General features: G+C 47.1%; 1 protein-coding gene across 1 annotated transcript in view; it reads left to right on the forward strand.

The window, feature by feature from the left end:
- LOC119170729 (KICSTOR complex protein ITFG2) overlaps positions 1 to 2,915 on the forward strand; it is a 123,827-nt gene extending 120,912 nt beyond the window's left edge. Inside the window, exon 15 of the mRNA XM_075886808.1 lies at positions 2,703 to 2,915. The gene's annotated coding sequence lies outside the window, so the exon portion shown is untranslated. The remainder of the gene's footprint in view (positions 1 to 2,702) is intronic.
- Positions 2,916 to 8,096: the final 5,181 nt, after the last annotated feature.

The raw sequence follows: 8,096 nt of genomic DNA on the forward strand, positions 1-8,096 counted from the left end.
GACAAGAATGTGAATTCGCAGTTTGGCATAGATGCCTACAATATCTTTAATGATTTCATGGCATGCAGGGAAACAAGTCACAATGGAAATGCTTCTAGGGACTGCAGCCTGAAGTTCTACAGCGGTCACAGTGTTTTTTATGAGTGCCTCTCTGTTGCTTCTGAATAAGTTTTCCGTCACCTTGAGAATCTCCACGACAGCAGGCGAAGGGTTAACCAGCGCAAGGCCCGACTCTGAGAAGTTCTTCAGTGAGATTAATTTTGCTGGTGCCTTATCGCTGACGAGTGCGGCGCGGCAGTTTTCACAGTGCAGCCGTTTCAGCAGTTTGGATACAACATACCCTGCCAAGTATTCTATCGACTGATCTGCTTCACTTGTTAGATCGAGTAGGTCATCTGGAAGTTGCACTTGCTCCTGACCCTCATTGTTCGGCTGGTCTTCAAGGGATAACAGCATAAACGCTCCATCATCCGAATAACTGGCGTTCTTGCTCGGCCTTAAGAACTGTGCTAACGTAGCACTCCTCAGACTGCACTTGAATTCATACAATCTCGGAATGGGGTTTTTCGAGCGCAGGGTTGAAAACAAGTTTTCAAGTGGGTCCTGGCTGAGTCTGCTCAATAAGAAATAGCTGAAGTTATACTTGTCAAGCATCGTAGATTGAAGATCTAATGCAGTCAATGTGGCGACAGTGATGCCGGTCTGTATTGGCTTCCAAGGTGCATTTGTCGGAGCCCCTATAGAAATCTTTGAGAATAAGTCAACAATTTCAGTAAGGAACTTGACAGCTTCACCATAAGCTGCTTGCACTGAATGGCTAAACGCCAGTTTACTAGTCCTTGATGTCATTAGCCTAAACCACCGAAAAACGGTCGAAATGAACCAAGCCGTAGTCAGTGCGTCCTTGCTAATCTTACCATTTTCAACTAACATGTGCAAGCCAGCAGATGTATCGTTATGAAATAGACTGTATGTGAATTTCACTTTGATTTTGTCATAATGGTTTGGCTCAACACAAGACGAGTTAAGGTGAGGAGCAAGCTTGATCTCACTTTTTTCGTCGTGTTCAATAAGTTCTTTCACATAACGAAGATCAACACAGTTTGTAGGCAGTTGATGCATTTTCACGATGTCATCGGGAAGGTAAATAGCCTGGCCTCTTGTCAGGTGATTTCTAAGGCTCTTTAAAAGGTGAGGCACATCTGGCATAAACCACAGTCGCCTTGACTGATCACAAGGGTGAACACAGCTAGTCGATGGCCGGCTATACTTTCCTGCACGAATACCGAACAGTCGCCATAATGCCAGATTTCCGCCACCCATATCGGATACTAGCACATGAATTTTTAATCCGAGCGACTCACAAGCCGTTATTATGTTAATCAATTCGCTTCTTAGGCTGTTCGCGTCAAACTAATTTCCAGTTAAATGATAACCAATTGTCTGCTTCCACCTAGATGAGAATCCCCCGAGCATAAAAACTAAGCCGTGGGTAGCAAGACAGTCGTCTGGGAGCGATCCGTCGGCCAGTGGTAACGTAGGAGCTCCCATCACATTACAGCAGGAATGGTCATATACGAGCCCTGGTGTAATCTGCATCTCATCGATCATCAACGAAGCATGGCGTTCTTCAGGTTGCATAAGGTTGACCTGCACAATGGAATTACCAGACGAAGAAAAAACAAGTCATTTTACAGAAGATTTAGTAGATTAGAAAGACATGTGTCAAGTTATAGCAATGGGCCAAAATCATTTTCCCCCGAGAAGTTCCAGTCGTAACCACAGGTTCAAGTATCCAGTATTTGTGTTTGCTACTATTTGCTGACACAGAAAATTTGGTGATGCAAGCGTTTTACCCAAGCCATACCTTCGCCCTTAGAGGCTCCAGTATATCTCTCAGTAATGCTTACAAAACTCTTGTCAGACCTATTATCGAATATTCTAAAATTGTCTGGGACCCTTACACAAAGACAAACTGCAATAAAATAACAAAAATACAGCGACTTGGTGCGAGATCTATTTTTAATAAATATCCCCGACATCATTCTCCTACTGAACTCTGTAAAAAAGCTGGACTGGATAGTCCTGAACTTAGGACGAGGATTGAGCGTCTGAAATTCCTCTTCCAGTTAATTCATAATCATTTTAAACTAAACTATTCAGATTACTTCCAGGTCAACACACAAGAACACTCCAGACATCGCCATAATATGTATATACCACCCCTAGTCCCACGTAACGATTGCTTTAAGTTTAGTTACTTTCCACGTGCTATTGAAGATTGGAATATGCTGCCAGAGTCTATAATTGGTTGTTCCTCGCTTACATCATTTGAACAGAATCTAAAACGTTTATTTTCCGAATAACAGTGACATATGTTTTTTTTTTTCTTGGCGTGTGTGTGTACTTTTTGTTGGTTGCATGATTCTGCAGTAGTTGTCTTTCAAATCTTCAGCGCGGTGTAAAAGTGCCGCCTCAAATGCGTCATGTGCTGTTCTGCGTGTATGTATTGCATCGCATGTGTGTTCCATTTATGTATGTTATGTATAACTTCGAGTTGCTAGTCACAATAATACCGAGAAATTATCTCGAGACCTGTACGGTACTTCTTTTTTGCAAATAATTGTTTGTACTTCCACCCTGTAACGGCCCACTTCTGGGCTAACAGTATAAATAAATGAAATGAAATGAAATGAATCCAGGTCGAAACTTGACGTGCTGAATGTGGCGCTGAAGCATACGGTCCGACGGGAGTGGATATCCGAACTCCCTCAGGAGTCCGTATCCTTGGGAACCGCACGCCAGGCGCAGCTGCAGCGATTTGACGAGTGTGCCTGCTTCCCATCGCGCTCCCTGCGCGAACAGTCGTTTCATCGACCTCATTTCGTCATCATTAAAAAGTCCTTTGAGCCTTTTCTTGATTTCTTCCTTTTCTTCTTCGCTTTTAAGATACCTCTTCCTAGCGAGCGCCAGTTTCCTCGCGGTAGCTTCCTGTAGACGTTCGAGCTCCGCAATTCGTCCCTGGATTGCTTCTTGGCACGCTGAAAGCAATTCAGACGTAAGCCCTCAATATTACATGTTACAAATTAGGATAAGTCTGAGTGTTCAACAGTTCGTCTCTTACAAGTGTAAAGCACAGGTCGTGCAGTACTGGTTGCGTTCATCGCCGGTTGACATGTAGTTCCAGGGAAGCCTGTTTGGATGGTGAAATGTCAATGCTTAGACCACAAAATCAAAAAAAGCAACGTTTGGTTTACCATTATCAACTGCTGCAATATCTTGAGTTGCGTTGCTGCTGACCTCAGGGCTAAATCTGTCATGGGCTGCACATAAAAAGGACAGGTGGAAATATTTTTGAGAAACAAAATTACGGTGGCATTCCACACAAATCATTCAGGCGACTCTTACAGGAGTTGTCGTGGACGATTTCAAAAGGAGATTCCACCAGCTGGTTAACTTCGTTTTCGCAAACTTCGTTAACTTCGGGCTCTGCTACCTCTGCAGAAGAAGCGGAGCCAGCAGAGTCTGCCGATTCTGGGGAGCTACACTGATTTTCAGCAAACGCTCCTTGTTTGCTTGTGGTATGCTCCAGTACGGATTCCTCACCTATTGTGATACAACCAGAATACGCCCACATGTATTACAAACCCGCTGAATCACGTAATTCAAAGAAAGGTCAAATCACAAGATGGACACTCGCAACAGAACTCGTGCTTTTTATGAAATACTTTCGGCGCTTCGGCGTCGAGCGGCCCTCCATAGTTTACGTGGCTTTCTGTAACAGGAATTCAAAACTACAATGACTTTTCTGCTACACTTTGACATAATTATAAAGGTTGGATTGAGATCGAATCATCGTGCTTAGGTATATGGCAAAAAACTACAATATTTTCCGCATTTCAGCGCCGTGTGTGTAATCTTTAATCACCATTGAGTGGATGGTCTGATTTCGAACAACAGTATTTCTCCGTCACTTGTGTTCCATTATGTAGTTAAGATACGCATTAGAATGCTATATTTAATAAGGGAACGTCACTGAAGAGTGCCTTACGTTTTCTTGAGCATTTCTTGCGAATTTCCAACCTCTTTGACGGGGGTTTTCGTTCTTTTGGCGGCGGCCGATGCGAGAACAAAGTAGGAATTGCGTTGGGCTTCAATTTTTTCAGTCCATGGGCTTCCAATACTTTCGGCTCAAACTGATCATTGGTGAAATGGAGCTGAAACATGACCGTGATATATGAGTATACGCATAGTAACAAACACATCTCAAACACATCTCTCCCATTCGAATTCGTTTTCACTCTTGAAGTAAAAAACGGTGCAAGCGTGCACTTTACACATGTAACAAAAACGAAACGTCATTTACCTACTTATATATTAGGGTCCAAGCCTTCGAAACATGAAGTGTACGTAAAGAACAACAAAATACTATAACCGTATTGAAACTTTGTAAATATACAGACAGCACGCAACAACAGTAAACGAGTTCCTGACTTCACAAGTATCCAGCCCAAGGTTCACGAACACACAAGCACGCAAGCACACACAAACGCACGAGCGCTCGCACACAGATACACACTCGCACGCACATACATACACAAGCACAAACGCACGCACATGGAGGCGCACACGTACACGCACACACATACGTGCGCATACGTACATGCACACGCGCGAACGCAGACGCGCAACACGGAGCACATGCAGCACACACACGCAGAACACAGCTCACGCAGGAGCACGCACACACATGCACACACATACACCGGCGCGAATACACAGACAAATGCACGCACACACGTCTGCACACGCACATACACATGCGCGAATACAGACGTACAGAAAAGCGCGAACACGCTGGCGCACATATGCACACACATACGTGCGCCCACACGTACACGCACACACATACGTGCGCATACGTACATACACACATGCCCGAATGCAGACATGCGCAACACGCAGCACAGCACACGCAGGCGCACGCTTACACACACACACACACACACACACACACACACACACACACACACACACACACGCACCGGCACGAATACATAGACAAACGCACGCACACACGTCCGCACAAGCACATACACACGCGCGAATACAGACGTACAGAAACGCGCGAACACACAGGCGCACACATACACACACACATAAGCGTGCATATGCAGTCGCATACATACACACACGCATACACGCAAGCGCACATGCACACACATAAACGCACACCTGCACGCACACACACACACACACATGCGTAGGAATTACACACGTTAATTTACAAATTACACACATTAAGAAAACTAACGCACGCGCTAAAACACACGAAAACTATCTCAGGGCACAGAGAATTACAAAAAAAGCTCAGCGACTCATTCAGACCCAGCTATATCCATATTTATATGTGCTCGCTATTAAACTGAACGGAGAGTCCAGCGATGCAAAGAGCATTAAAATCTTCGTACGACTTTATCTAGAGATTTAACGAAATCGGTAACACTAACCTCGCAAAGAACGACGTGTTTAGAAGGGGCGAAGTCCTTTCTCCCGATGTTGTGGATCTACTGCTTTCTACACACGTTCAGAGCGGCAGCGCTGGCGTGGCGCCTGGAGGGTTCATGGCGTGCGTGATTGACGAAAAGCGCGCGAAGTTTGCTTGCGCGCGCTTTTCGTGACGTCAGGGTCATCTGACTGGGTGGTATCGCCCGCCGCAGCCATTCAGCGCTTGGGATGCGCGGGCTCCGCGAAAGAGGGGGTGAAAAAAGAGGAGGGTGCCGGCGCGCCGAGAGAGTGCCGGCGTGGATAAAGGAGCGTCGCTACTTTCCAACATCTAGAGGCTTTATGATTTAGGCCTCCCTCACTGGCGACGGGGCTCGGAAGGCCTTAAGCACCGGCAGCCTGGTAGGCGTATTGGAGCTTTCTGAATCGGAAAGACGGCCCATGACCGGTCCACTGACTCGTGTGGCGGGTGGACTGAGCCCCCTTTCCAGTGGGGGGAAGGGGAGTGGCTCCGGCCCAGGGAGAGGGAAACGTACCCCATGCGAAGCCTGAGAAGTATTTTTTACGCTAATTTGTGGATAAAGCAACGGGCATTCAAGGGGCTAGTGGAGATATCTCAAAATTGATTGATCGTTGAGAGCAGGTTTTCCCTGCTTGGCCCGACTGACGTCGGAGAGCGGTTCATCCGGCGCTGTGCCTGCGCCGACATAGTGAGGTGGTCTGGAGGTGCACTTAAGGCGGCACAGGTCCGTGACCTGTATGATACTCCACTGTCTATCGGTGGTATTGAGCCTCTGGAGTCCGCTTTGTCTGGCTCGGTCACGACGTACTCGGTCACGACATACCGCTGGCACTTCGGTACGTTGTGGGGAGGAGCACTTGTCAGATGTATAGAGTCGCTCGGGGTACCCTCACGGGACGGCCGTGGTGGAAGGCCCAGCTTTTCATACATCGGTTTCAGCAGAGATGTATCATCGCTGGTGGTAGTGCTTTGCTGCCGAGCTGCTGGCACTTCGGTGCATCGAGATGGGGGAAGCACTTCGCGTCAAATGTTTAGAGTCGTTCGGGGGGCCCTCACGGGACGGCCGTGATGGAAGGCCCAGCTTTTCATATGTTGGTCTTGGCAGAGACATAGCATCGCTGGTGGTAGTGCTGCCGAGCCGCTGGCACTACGGAGCGTCGAGGTGGGGAAGCACTTGGTGTCAGATCAGCAGTCGTTCGGCGTGCCCTCGAGGGATGGCCGTGGTTTAAGGCTCAGCTTGTGATAGGTTAGTCTCTGCAGAGACATGGCATCACTGATGGCAGTGCTTGCTGCCAAACAGCTTGCACTTCGATGTGTCGAGGTGGGAGAAGCACTTGGTGTCAGATGTGCAGAGTCGCTCGGGGTGCTTTCACGTTATGGCTGTGGTGGAATGTTTGAAATGCAACTTTTTTAAAGCCTGTCACGATTATTTCTGCTGGCATGTCATTCCACGTGTCCTTCACCCACGTCACAACTTCACTGAGAGGAGCCTTCTTGCGGCGTCCCGTTAGGCTCGTGGAGACATCGTCATCCACGAGCCACTCTCTGTAGAACTTTGCAACACGGTCCTTAAATGTCTTGTTGACGGTTAAATCAAGTGGCTGTAGCTGAGAAGTCATATCTTCCAGTATGATGACCAGGTCTGTGTTGGCCTTCTGCCGGGCTTCCTTGACACCAGGGCAAATGTGGCCTCTGAATGAGTCTAGGACCAGCATATTTGGCTGGTGCAAGTTTGCTCCCAGTCGCTTCATCCAAGCCACCTGGAACCACCCTATTTACCATCATTTTATTCATGAGCTTCTTTTCATTTGCACGTATGATCACGTTCGTGGGGAACTTCTTGTTCTTCGGGGGCGTTTTGCAGCGAAATACAATGTATGACTGCAGTTTTGTCCCATCTGTCGTGCAGCACAGCATCATAGTGAAGCATGTGTGCTCATGACCTGTTGTCAACACGTACACATACTTGGGTCTTTTAGGTGTGATTGTCGTGTGACTAGGCATGTCGAAGTAAACCAGGGTTTGGCGAGTGTGGCCTATCCGACTGAAAATGTAATCCTTCTGACGCCGGAGGTTTATGACGTATCGCTACGAGCCATTCAGCTCTCTCTCTCACACTCACACTCACACACACACACACACACACACAAACACACACACACACAAACACGCGCGCGTGTGCGCACGTGCACACGCGCACGCACGTGCACACACACACACACACTCTCTCTCTCTCTCTTTTGAAGGTGGTAAGTCTGGTAAGTTCATTCATTAGTACTGACTGTTTAGGAAAAGTTGGAATTTATTTACGAGAAATTATTCCGATTAACGATGATGTTTCACCCTAAAAGCTGCTTCAAAACTAACTTGCATTGCTCCAAAACACACTTTTTGGTGCTCGGAACCTGTTCCAAAACTCCTTTTTGCTGTGCCAAAGCGGCTCCAAAGCAGAATTATTGCTGCTCTCTGAGCTGCTCCAAAACACTAAAGTCCACTTCCACCCCTGATTACTGAATGTAGACTGTATTTTGAATTTCGAGTTTTGCCTTGGGGATGGTGCTGTTACAAC

This window comes from Rhipicephalus microplus, chromosome 2 (genome assembly GCF_043290135.1).
Source record: "Rhipicephalus microplus isolate Deutch F79 chromosome 2, USDA_Rmic, whole genome shotgun sequence".
Lineage (NCBI taxonomy): Eukaryota > Metazoa > Arthropoda > Arachnida > Ixodida > Ixodidae > Rhipicephalus > Rhipicephalus microplus.